We start from the raw sequence: 12,702 nt of genomic DNA, 5'->3' as shown, positions 1-12,702 counted from the left end.
GGTCGTGGACATCGTGTTGGGAACTTCGGCTCCCAGCAGGTTAGGGATCCCAGGAGACCAGGAAGGCCTGCTGATCCGGGGACCCTTACCCAAGTCTCCAACACGGACCGCCTCCCAGGAGTCCCTGGGCACGGCTGCCATCACCGCGGCTGCATGCTCCATCTCCCGGGGCTCATGCTTAGCCATGTGGATAAAGAAAGGCCTGGTAACCTGTTGTTAATACAGCCGGTCAGAGGTCAGACTTTGTAGGAAGCTGGTGACACAAAGATTCTGAGGAGCGTGTCGATGGCAGGTGATGAAGGCACACGGCCTCTGCCCCACAGGGCCCCCGAGGTGGGCTCCCCGAGGTCCAGGGCAGGGGCCCGGCTGAGAGGCCCTGCAGCTGCTGGAGGCAGGCGGCTGCCCGGCGGGTGTCCTTGGAGCAGCCTTCGTGGAACAGCAGAGACTCTGAAGGGCTTCCCTGTGGATGCTGGGGGGCAGACCGCTGCCTGCAGGTGGGACCCTCCCCGGGCAGCACTGTTCTCAGAAGGGGGATCGGGACTGCAGACCCCCTTGAGTGGCATTACCCTCCCCAGGCAGCACTGTTCTCAGAAGGGGGATCGGGACTGCAGACCCCCTTGAGTGGCATTACCCTCCCCGGGCAGCACTGTTCTCAGAAGGGGGATCGGGACTGCAGACCCCCTTGAGTGGCATTACCCTCCCCGGGCAGCACTGTTCTCAGAAGGGGGATCGGGACTGCAGACCCCCTTGAGTGGCATTACCCTCCCCGGGCAGGACTGTTCTCAGAAGGGGGATCGGGACTGCAGACCCCCTTGAGTGGCATTACCCTCCCCAGGCAGCACTGTTCTCAGAAGGGGGATCGGGACTGCAGACCCCCTTGAGTGGCATCTCCAAAGGGCCTCCTGTACCTGCTCAGCTGGATCCCACCTGCCTCCCTGCAGCCCCGTCTGCTCCCTCCCCATCCTGGCCACTCCCCTGACCCCCAGGTCATCTGGTATCAGGATGACAGGTTTCAACAACCAACTGCTCCCTGGCTCATGGGACAGGTCCTGTCACCAAGGATGCCCTGGAGCAACGCAAACCAGGACAGGGCGTTCCCAGCTCTGACCAGCAGGGCCAGCACCCAGCACCCCAGAAATCTGGGGGTACTTATGGAGCAGCCGTATGTGCAGGACGCTGCAGCCCTGGGCCAGGATGATAACACACCAACATTTTAGGGCAGTTTAAATTTAAATTTTACAGGGGACTTAACTCTCCTCCTAAGGCTGTTGGTGCTCAGTGTAGACCCTGGGCTTGGACTCAGGGTTGGGTTTGTGGGTGTGTGTCTCCATCTACATGGCACTCTCCCCACTGAGGAGGTCCACCTGAACCCCGAATATACACCTGCTTTTCCAGTTAGACAGTCACCCCTCAGGTTTAAACATTAAAGGTAGGGATTAACTGGTCCCATCACATCATGGCAAATAGAGAAACGGTGGAAACAGTGATAGACTATATTTCCTTGGGCTCCAAAATCACTGCAGATTGTGACTGCAGGCATGAAATTAAAAGACACTTGATGCTTGGAAGAAAAGTCATGACCAACTTAGACAGCTTTTTAAAAAGCAGAGACATTATTTTTTCAACAAAGGTCCATTAGTCAAAGCTATGGTTTTTCCAGTAGTCACGTATGGATGTGAGAGATGGACTATAAAGAAAGCTGAGCACCAAAGAATTGAGGCTTTTGAACCGCGGTGTTGGAGAAGACCCTTGAGAGTCGCTTGGATAGCAAGGAGATCCAAGCAGTCCATCCTAAAGGAAATCAGTCCTGAATATTCATTGGAAGGACTGATGCTGAAGCTGAAACTCCAGTACTTTGGGTACCTGATGCAAAGAACTGACTCATTGAAAAGACCCTGATGCTGGGAAAGATTGAAGGCAGGAGGAGAAGGGGATGACAGAGGATGAGATGGTTGGATGGCATCACCGACTCAATGGACATGAGTCTGAGTAACTTCTGGGAGTTGGTGATGGACAGGGAGGCCTGGCGTGCTGCAGTCCATGGGGTCGCAGAGTCAGGCATGACTGAGCGACTGAACTGAACTGAAGGTGAGCAGTATGAGGGGAGCTGACTTCTATTAAATGTGAATATCCTTGTCTGTTTAAATCAGTTTCTTTCTTTTTCAGAATACAAGTGCCCCTTTGATCTTCCACGGAGAAATTCAGATGGTCCAGCTGTATCTGTGAGTGAGGAAGCTGATCCTTGAAGGGCGTGAGTGTCTGCGGTCAGCAGGTTTGGGAGGGAAGCAGCTCCCTGGCACCAGGCAGGCGTTTGCCATCCAACCTGGGCATCGGCTCATTATGATGCTTTCATTGGAGTGTAGTTGCTTCGCACTGTTGTGTTGGTCTCTGCTATGAAGCAGAGGATATGTTTACATATATCCCCACAGATCCCAGCTTCCAGTGTGTGCACATACACCCCCGCAGATCCCAGCTTGCAGAATGTGTACATACACCCCCTCAGATCCCAGCTTCCAGTGTGTGTGTACACACAACTCTGATCCCAGCTGAGAGTGTGTGAGAAGCATACTTCTGTTTCCTTCAAGAGCAGGCAAACCTGTTCCTGTCCCTTCATCCACTCCTGTAGCAACCTGCGACGTCCCCTGATGGGAACCCAGGTTTCTTCCCTCCTCAAACACCGTCGCCTTGAGCACCGCCCCCGCCCACGCCTGAGTCCCACTTGACAGGAGCACACAGAGCCCTTCATTCAAGCGGCTGCTGCCGGCTCCACTGCAGGCAGCACACAGGAAGGAACAGCCTACGGCCACACCTCCCTGAACGCGCCCAGTCTCATCTCATCTCGGAAGCTAAGCAGGGTCGGGCCTGGTTACACTTGGATGGGAGGAAGGAAATGTCAGTGGAGGCCTTTGAGTGTTTCTAACTTTTCCTCTTTGCAGCATTTACCCAGAATTCTTTGAGCCCAACAGCCAATGGCATCTTTACTCACCTTGAGTATTATTGTACTCTCACCAAATCCTTTAGGAAACTCCTGAGAAAAGAAAGGAAAAACTCTTGTCAACTGTAAAAACCACTACCTGAAGGCACTGGAGAGAAACCAAAGGCAGCTGAGGCGTGGAGGAGCCCTGCCTGGGGAAGGGAAGTGCTCTGGGGGACTGCGTCTGGGGTTTCATCAGACCAACCCTGTGCTCAAATGAAAACCCACCAGTCTCAAGAGGAACACACTGCAGTTCAGAGTCCTTACAGCAAATCAACCACAATTCCTAAAAAAGGATTAGAAAATCAGGTATTTGGAGAAACTCAAGAGTTTCACAGGAGGCAGACCCGTATAACCCAGCTGCTGCAATTAGCAGGTAAAAACTCTTACGTTTTGCTCTAGGACATACAGGAAATCACTAGGAAAGCTCATTAGAGAAACAGACATTTGTTAAAAATCAAATAGACATTCTGGAGTTAAAAAATAGAATATCAAAAAAGAAAAACGTACTAGGCAAGCATAACAGGAGAGTGGAGACGACAGCAGGTGCAGTGAATGTGAACACTGACCTATAGAAATCAACGAATGTGAACAGAGAACAAAAAGATGGGGAAAGCAAGCAAGGTCTCAGAGGAACCGAAATACATGCAGTTAGCGTAATTAGGGGGCTTCCCTGGTGGCTCAGATGGTAAGGGATCTGCCTGCAATGTGGGAGACCTGGGTTCAATCTCTGAGTTGGGAAGGTCCCCTGAAGAAGGGAATGGCAACCCACTCCAGTATTCTCGTTTGGGAAATTCCATGGACAGAGGAGCCTAGCAGGCTACAGTCCATGGGGTTGCAGAGAGTTGGACATGACTAAAGTGACTCACACACACACAGTGTAATTAGAGCCTAGAGGGAAAAGACAGAGCGGGGATGGCACAGAATGTTTGCCAAAAAAGTTTCCAAATTTGATGAAAGACATAAATGCACATATTCAAGAAGTTCAGGGACTTCTTTGGTGTTCCAGTGGCTAAGACATCACACTCCTAATGCAGGGGCCCAGTCAGGGAACTAGATCCCACATGCTACAACTAAGACCCAATGCAGCCAAATGAATAAATAAATATTTTAAAAAGAGTCCAAAGAGTGTAGAGTGATAGACAGTATATAGAACATCTCTACTCGAATCTTATCAACACTCTCTCTTGCTTTGTGTGTCATTAGAACAGACCACCCTGTGACTGCTGAAATGCCTTTTTGCTTCTGATGACCTTGAAATTGTCCTGGAAACTTTCTTTTACATCCTCATCCTTGTTTTGATAGAATATGATCAGAATACTTCCTCCTTTTAGGATTTAGCTATTCCTAAATTATTTTAATATAATGTATAAAATTTTTTAACTCTAAAATAAACGGTTGAATTTGAAATACAACTGAAGTTAAGAAACACAGGTTCAAAGGAAATAGGGGTTTTAGACGGTATCAAAGCCATCTCTCGCTCTCTTAGTTTTCAGTTTATCCCTCAAGGTCACAGAATGAACCTGAGACTTTGGCCGATCCTCCTTCCAGAGGAAGGCCTGCGTTTCGCAGCAGCTGGAGTGGGACCGTTGCACGTTTGTGGCCTGTCTCTCCATGGCCCTGACGTGACAGGAGGGGGTGATCTGTGTTGTCTCCAGCCTGCCCTCCTTGCTCTGCTGGGAGCATGTGCCCCCTGGATCAGCCGACCAGGACCAGGGCATGCCCCGGTCACCAGAGACTGCAATTGCACAGTCGTGTGAGTGCTCCGCACGGTGTTCCTTGGAAGAAGCCGGGCCAGGCACTAAGCAAACAGAACCAGAAGCAGCTTCCAGACACTTCTCCGAACAGGAGGCTCCGTTCTCAGTCCCTCCCGGCAGACCGGAATCAGCCCTTCAGCTCAGACCAGCGCCTGGAGGTGCACTGTGGCCCAGGCTCCGGGGGCCGTCCACAACGACAGTGACCCACAGCATCTGCCGCCCACGCCTCCCCTCCTCCCCGAGCAGGCTCCGTAAGAGCCCGTGGACGGCAGTCTCCCGCTCTCGCTGGGTCTCTGCACCACCAGCCTCGCTACATGGGGGCATCTGGACGGCGTGCTATGTTCTGCAGAGAGGGGCGTTCGCCCAGGCCTGCGTGAAGGCTGGAGGTGACTCAGTGGCTCTGGCTGCTCCCTGGCTGGCGTTGGCAGTGGGTCTGTTTCTGCAACCTGGACACGTGATCCTTCCTAGCATCACTGCCCCTGCCAACGTCTCGCAAGTCAGCCGTCTGACTTATTAACAGCGACGAGTCCATTAGCACTGACAGACACCTGGATCAGCTGCGAGCAGCCTCGGCCCTGTTGGTGACCAGGCATACACGGGGTGGTGGGGCCGCCCTCTCCCTGGGCTGTCACCCAAGGGACTACAGGAACCAGACCAAGACACGCACAGTGATGGGGGGTAAGGATCTCCGCTAAAATTAGAAATATTTATGACTTGGCTCAAAACCTTAAATTGCTGTAAAAACAGGACATTAAACACACACACACCTCTCTGCGGCATAACTGGCCTCTCCCTGCTTGTTTCAACCACTCTTCCTTAATGGCACATAACGATCAAGAAGCAATGCCAGAATCCCACCCCGGGCTCCTGTTGGCAGAGTGCCCACCTGCTTTGAAATCTAGGTTACTGAAATCATCACATGCATTCTTAAAGGATTTGGAAAAGTGATTAATGTGTTTTAACCCACACGCATGCACTGAAGGGAGACAGCGGCTGCCACGTCCACGGGCGGAATGTGCCTCACGGTGGGCCTGAGCGGGTCTGTGCAGACAGGTACAAGTGGGCGTCTGGGCAGAGGCTCCGAAGGCACTTCTGTGAGGTAAACACAGAGTGGCTAGAGCCGGGCTGAGCTGGACAGAAGTTCTGATTATCTTAAATAATGCGGCTTGCTTTATATACAGTGGATGGAATGTTCTAAAATAGCCTCCTGCTTTGTAAGATCAAGAGAATTGCAAAAATCCCTCTGAGAGATGTTACCCATTGTGGCTTCAAGAATTCCAGGGATGCCTGGCTGGTCTATTTTAAATCCTGGTGTCACTCGCCCTGCGTAAACTCAGAAATTTGTAACACAGGAGAGCAATCTGCAGCAAATAATCCCAGGCTGGAAATTTTAGCAGTTTTATCTCATGGGGCTGTGGTGAACTTCAGATAGCTTTAATGAGTCAAGTGTGCTATTGATATTTCAGTTCCATCCTATGAAGCAACAGAAATAGCTGGTAGAGGAGGCCATGTGAGGGGCAATGCTGAGGGATGCCAGACGTCCTGTGGCCAGGGACGTAGCTCGTTCCCAGACTTGAAGACATCAGTTCTAGAAAGGGCTGTCTAGAGTCAGGAAAGATGTTTGCCAAAGCACTAACCAGCTACAATCCATCGAGTTAAGCTATAAAACCCAACGCGCTGAGACACCAACATTGTAATACCAGAGAGAGGGTCATAGCCTGAAGACCGAACTTGATTGGTCACTTCCATGGCTCAGATACACACCTCATTGTTGCCGTTCAGTTGCTCAGTCATGTCCGACTCTTTGCAGCCCCACAGACTGCAGCGCACCAGGCTTCCCTGTCCGTCGCTATCGCCTGGAGTTTGCTCAAACTCATGTCCACTGAGTCAGTGATGCCATCCAAACACCTCGCTTCTGTTGCCGTCTCCTCCCACCTCAATCTTTCCCAGCTTCAGGGTTTTCTCCAATGTCAGCTCTTCGCATCAGGTGGCCAAAGTATTGGAGCTTCAGCTTCAGCATCAGTCCTTCCAATGAATATTCAGGACTGATTTCCTTTCAATATTCAGGATTGACTGGTTTGATCTCCTTGCAGTCCAAGGGACTCAAGAGTCTTCTCCAACACCACAGTTTGAAAGCATTAATTCTTTAGCACCCAGCCTCTTTACGGTCTGACTCTCACATCCATACATGACTAGTGGAAAAACCACAGCTTTGACTAGACGGACCTTTGTCAGCAAAGTGATGTCCCTGCTTTTTAATACACTGTCTAGGTTGGTCATAGCTTTTCTTCCAAGAAGCAAGCATCTTTTCATTTCACACACCTTACCTTGCTGCTAACCTGTTGCTCCTGTGCCAGGGTCTCACCATGCCCATTGTGTGCTGGACACTGGTCTGCCTTCCCGGGGCTCCTCTCAGGCAGGGATGCATCTGCAGTGTCCACCTGCCTTGTGAGGAGGGTGAACGGTGTCTCCTAAAGACAGAAGCCGGCAGAGTTTAATAGACACTGTCAGCTCCTGTTTGGGCTGGTGAATCCTGAGGACTGTGAATGAGCCATATTCCTCTTTCCCATTTTCTGAGTTTCCTACCCCAACTCCAGCTTGCTCTAAACTCTGTGGCTTCTAATAGGAACAAAATCCTCATGAGACTGATAAGGGTCAAGCTGATTTTTGATGTATAAATACAGTCAACCTAGATTCTAAAATTTGAAAATAAAGCAAGCTACCAATTTCTAGATATGACTCGTGCTGTCTGTAGAGTTTCTGATAATTTTAAATGAATTAATTTTCCTTCTTGACAAATTGATTTAACTCTCTGATTATTGACAGATTATATGAACAATCCAAATGCCAGCCTCTGTGGATCAACCCCTGTACTATTTCTTCACAATAAGACCCATTAGTTCAAAAGCCTGCTTACACCAAACTCAATTTTTTACATATCCAGTTATTTAAAAAAAATCCCAAACAAGCAGATTTTTGGCCATTTAGAGTCTGTTTTCTTCGCATCCCTAGGAAGTATCACATGATGGTTAGAAGAGAAAGGATGGAAACAGATATGCTAACGTCTGTCAAGAGAAGCTGTGACGATGACTTCAATATCAGACAGAAACAGGTTTCAAAACAAAGGGTGTTCCCAGAGCATCGGGTGGCTGTGCAGTGGTTCAGGAGTGGGTGCGGCATCGCTGCAGGGCTCCAGACACACGCAGCGAAAAACGGTGAGACTCACAGGGCTGGGGACACCAGAGACGTCTTCTCTGAAATGACTAAACAAATAGATGGAAATCAGCAAAAATATCAAGCAACCTGACTTAGCTGGCACTGACAGAACCTTCGTCCCTTCAAGTACACTTACTGAGACTACATTCTGGGCCACAGAATGAGTATGTGTTTCTATATGAACACAGATGCAAATATTCTAAACAAAATGTCAGCAAATCAAATACTATATATAACACATGCATTAAGACTAAGTGAGGCTTAACCCAGGAATGCAAGTTTGGTTTAACATTCAAACACCAATCAACATATTTTACCATATTAATAAACTGAAAAAATTGCCTGATGATCTCAATGGACACAGGAGTATTTGACAAAATCCAGCTTCACAGTGCACTGGACACAGGAGGGAGATTTCCTCGCTCTGTAGGGTGCACCTGAGGGTGAAATGCTGATGGCTTTGCTCCTAAATCAAGAACAAGACAAGGTCATGGCTTTCACTGCTTCTACTCACTGTTGTGCCAGGTGGCTGAGAGTCCATTCAGGCAAGAAAAGGAAATCAAATGCACCCACCCAGGTTAGGAAGGAAGAACAAAACCTGTCCTATTTACAGACAACATAATCAGCTATGCAGAAAATCTAATGGACTCTACATAAAATGATGCAAGAATTGACAAGTTAGAATGTCAAGAGTGCAGGGCACAAAATTAATATGAAAAATCAAATGCATTTCTTCACACAGTCAGCCCTTTGTATCCACGCGTTCTGCATCCTCAGATTCAACCACAGATCAAAAATATTTTTTTAATTCCAAAAATTTCCAAAAAGCAAAACTTGAATTTCCCGTGTGCTGGGAACCATACATATAGCGTTGCATTTACCAGCATCTGTATAACATGCACTCTGTATCCGGTATCAGCAGCTATCTAGAGATGACTTGAAGCTTATGGGAGAATGCGTGTAGGTTATTTTATAGAGGAACTTGAGTCTCCTTGGATTTGGGCGCCCTCAGGGGCCCTGGAACCCGTCCTCCGTGAAGACAAAGAAATGACTGCATGCAGTGAATGAGGAACAACTGGGGATTTTAACTAAAAACACACCACCATCTGCTGTGGCATCACATGTGACTAACTCCAGCCTGGGAGCGTGAGACCCGTGCAGCTCTGCAGCGAGGACTCACTCCCGAGCCAGTGGAGAGACACACCTCGTCCCTCGGGAGAGGCAACACTGTCCAGATGCCAGTTCTTCTCAGCTGATCTGAAGATTTCAAGTGACCCCAGTTGAAACCCCAGCCAGACTTGTACAGCCTCAGTTCACAAGCGGGTTCCATCCAGCCTTCACCAGCGTCAAAGTGAAACCCAAACCCCAAACCAAGCAGCCTGATCGTGGACACGGGACACACGTCAGTCCTATCTTTGGTCACACTTTTTTCTTTCTGTGTGATGAATTAGTTTTGTTTGTTTGCATTTTTATTTTGATGAATCTATTTTTGGGAGAAAGAAAGGGAAAGACGTTTGTTACAGGAAAACAGTGAACCTCCCTAGAGGAAGAAGGGAAGCCACACTTGAGAGTGGCCAGGTCGGGAGGGACTTGGTCTGTGAGGGGCCCTGATGCTTCAGCGGACAGCTCTGCAGAGCCTGGGCCGGGAGGGTGGCCTGGGGTGATGCCCAGGTCCCTGGTGTGGGAGCTGGCAGCCCCGGCGCCCCCTGTCCCAACAGCAGCCACCCGTCTGCAAGGCCCCATGTCTCCTGCCTCCTGGGGGCAAGTGCACTTATGGTGTCATGGGCCATGCTGTCCACGTGTGTCCACTGACACAGCGGCTGCCAAACTTCTGAATTCTCTACCCATCCTCCTGGAAAATCTTTGAATATCTCTACCCTGAAGGCATATACTTACCTATTTATGAATTACGTATAAGCATATATTTGATCATATCACTATAGCACACGAATTGTAAAAAGCTGCAGAAACGACTCTAAAATGAGATGAAAACAAATACACATGATCACTTTGGAGCAGGTTCCAGGCGGGGCCTCATGGTCCACCATATCTGCCAGAGAGGACGGAGGGACCCCCGAGCAGAGGCCCCTGAGGCCCGGCCACCCCCACACCCCCCTGCTCGGATCTGCCTCACTTCAGAGGACCAGGGTGGCAGGAAGCGAAGAACCATCCGACGAGACGTTCTCTCTGCCCTCCTTGTCACTCAGAGCAGCTGTCTTCCTCCTTCCTCCCCACCGCATGGAGTACGATCACCCTCCCTGACCGGAGATGCCGACTAACCTTCCAGGACGTTTGTTGTTTATCCACGGGACCAGCCTGGGTCGTCACACCCAGAGTGGGTCACAGAGGAGCCAGGCAGAGGACCGTTCCCATGAAAGAGATCAGAGGGAAGGTTTTTTTAAACAGCTAAATATAGCAGAGTAAGCGAGGGCCACTGTATAAACTGCTCCTTTTCATATCAAAATTATCTGAAGGAAAGCACCCAGAGGACACTCCCTGCTCAGATCTGATGCCGCCCCAGGGCGCATGGCACCCACGCATGGGTTCCTGGGACCCGGTCACTCCCACGGGGCCCTGGGAGCCTCCCGCCACGGCCTTGTTAGATGGCCGAGTCACACGTGTCCCCCGTTGAGGACAGGGTGGCCGGCACCCCCACCAGAAAGCAGGGGTGTGGAGAGTGCCTTCGGGGCTTCTGCTCCAAGTTCCCAGAGGCGATTCAAGACGCACCAAGACACTCTTGACTGTGACTCAGCCCCTGCCCTGAGCTCCCTCTGAGTCAGTCTCCCCTCGAGGCCATCTGGGGAGAAGGGGAGAGCTTCTCTCCTACACCGGGTGGAGGCCTCCTCAGATCTGGCAAAGGCACCACTCTCTCGTGGCTCTGCTCTGCCCCCTCACCCGGAGGCCAGGCTCTCCCACCCCCAGAGCCTTCCTGGAGCTTCTGCTGCCCACGAGGGCTGGGAGGTGGGTGAGCGGTGGTGTGGACCCGGGCGTGTGCATTCCCATGCATAGTGCACACCTAGTGGGCGCCAGCTCAGCACACTCACCCATCAGTGAGGACAAGAGTCGCAGGCTCTGTGCCAGGCCGCCGCGTCCCCGGCCGCAAGCGCCGCACTTGGCAGCGGCCACAGACCCAGGCCCTGACCACATGGGAACGCAGGCCACCGGCAGCTCAGTCCCTTAAACCCGCAGCCCCGCCTTCCGGGAGCAGGGGCTCGACAGGAGTGAGCGCCTGGGGAAGACGGAGCCTCGTCTTTCCCACCAGGAACCCTTGGTCCACAGAGGACGGGGCTGGAATTCCCGTAGACAAGCGTGTGCGAAACGGTCAGCTCGCCAGGCCCAGGAACGAGCTCGCCAGGCCCTGGAGCGGGAGTCCTCCTCTGGCAAGCGTGCCGTGTGCTGAGTCCTCTCTGAGGGCCCAGCAGGCCGTCCTCGAGGGCATCAGGCCCAACCCCGATGAGAGGAGGGCCCACTGGGCTTTGGGTCCAGGGTTGGATGCCTTTCCAGACGCTCCCTCCCGCCCCTCGGGCCCCGGGGACCACAGCACAGCCTGGAGCAGCAGACGGGTCCTCGTTTTATGGAACGAGCATCCCTTTGGAAGACTGTCAACAGTGCAGAAAATGGCAAGAGAACCTGGAAAACGGCTCAGGGTCAGGATGTGAGATCCACAGGATCCAGCCTGCTCCTCACTCCAGGGGCCCAGCCACCCGGGCACCCCTCAGCACACTCCACATTCTTGTCTCTCTCGACCCTGCAAAGCCCACTTCGGGGGCCGTTTGGACAGTGAATGAGCATCCAGCAGAGCCTGGAACGCTAGGGGAGACGCGGACAGCAGGTGTAAGCTGAGGGCTGGCACCTGGGCTTGGGGGCGGGCGGGCTCTGAGCCCCTCCAGACCTCTGCTGATCCATGCAGACGGAAAAGCCGTCCATGGTGTGAATGTCGACACCTGAAAACTCTAAATGAGAAGCTCATTTACGTCTTTGCTGTGAGAGAATCCGTCCCTGGGCGGCCTCCTCAGCCCTCCCCGCCCGCTCCTCCTGCACTTTCTTGGGGCCCCCGGAGGTGAAACAGGAGCCCCTTGTGAGGATTGTGGGCCGGGGAAAATGGTTCAAGGAATTCGGGACACACCACGAGGATTATTTCCGGGGCATAATGATTCATAACTTATGATCACACTTCTATCAGGCTTATCTGGGAACAACAGATGCGTCTCGCGGGTGCTGATCGAGTGTGTGATGACACTGCTGACCCCCTTGTATCGTTCCTCCCAGCAGCGACCGCAGTTAATGGCGTGCGATAAGGTCCCCCCAGGCCTCTTCTGGGCCAGATGGCGCGTGTGTGGCCTGCGTGGCCGCCCCTTCACAGCGGCATCTCCTAGTCTTGCCTTTCCAGCCCGAGAGCCTCTGTGAAGTGCAGAGGGGAGCAGCAGCAGCACAGCCATGCCCGGTGACCCCATCTTCAGAAACGCGCCTCCTCAGCCACCCTGGCTGCTGAGCTAAGACCTGCAAACATGACGAGAAAACAAAAGCCTCTGGGCGTCGGAAGGTGTCAGCGGCGCGTGATCTCAGACTCCCCAGGTGGCGCCTCCAGCAGCCGCCCGCCCTGTGCTCCCCACTGACTTCTGTTTTCTAAAACGTTCTCAGCGTCTCGCAGGTGGTCAGCTGGCTTCCATAGCTTTCTAGGTGCACAACCACGCCGCTGTCCACGCTGCCCCTGGGGCCGGCCTCCTTGGAACCAGCTTTATGAAGCCTGAGGCG

General features: G+C 52.0%; 1 long non-coding RNA gene across 1 annotated transcript; it reads right to left on the bottom strand.

The window, feature by feature from the left end:
- Positions 1-1,194: 1,194 nt before the first annotated feature.
- On the bottom strand, positions 1,195-11,268 carry LOC133236815 (uncharacterized). The gene is made up of 3 exons (XR_009733055.1): positions 7,059-11,268; positions 2,987-3,028; positions 1,195-2,391 (listed from the first exon to the last, which is right to left on the bottom strand). It is a non-coding gene; the product is annotated as an uncharacterized LOC133236815 (long non-coding RNA).
- Between the last annotated feature and the right edge of the window lie 1,434 nt (positions 11,269-12,702).

The sequence above is a fragment of the Bos javanicus genome, chromosome 23, assembly GCF_032452875.1.
Source record: "Bos javanicus breed banteng chromosome 23, ARS-OSU_banteng_1.0, whole genome shotgun sequence".
Lineage (NCBI taxonomy): Eukaryota > Metazoa > Chordata > Mammalia > Artiodactyla > Bovidae > Bos > Bos javanicus.
The sequence above is the reverse complement of the archived record's forward strand: the minus strand, read 5'-3'. Positions and strand labels throughout refer to the sequence as shown.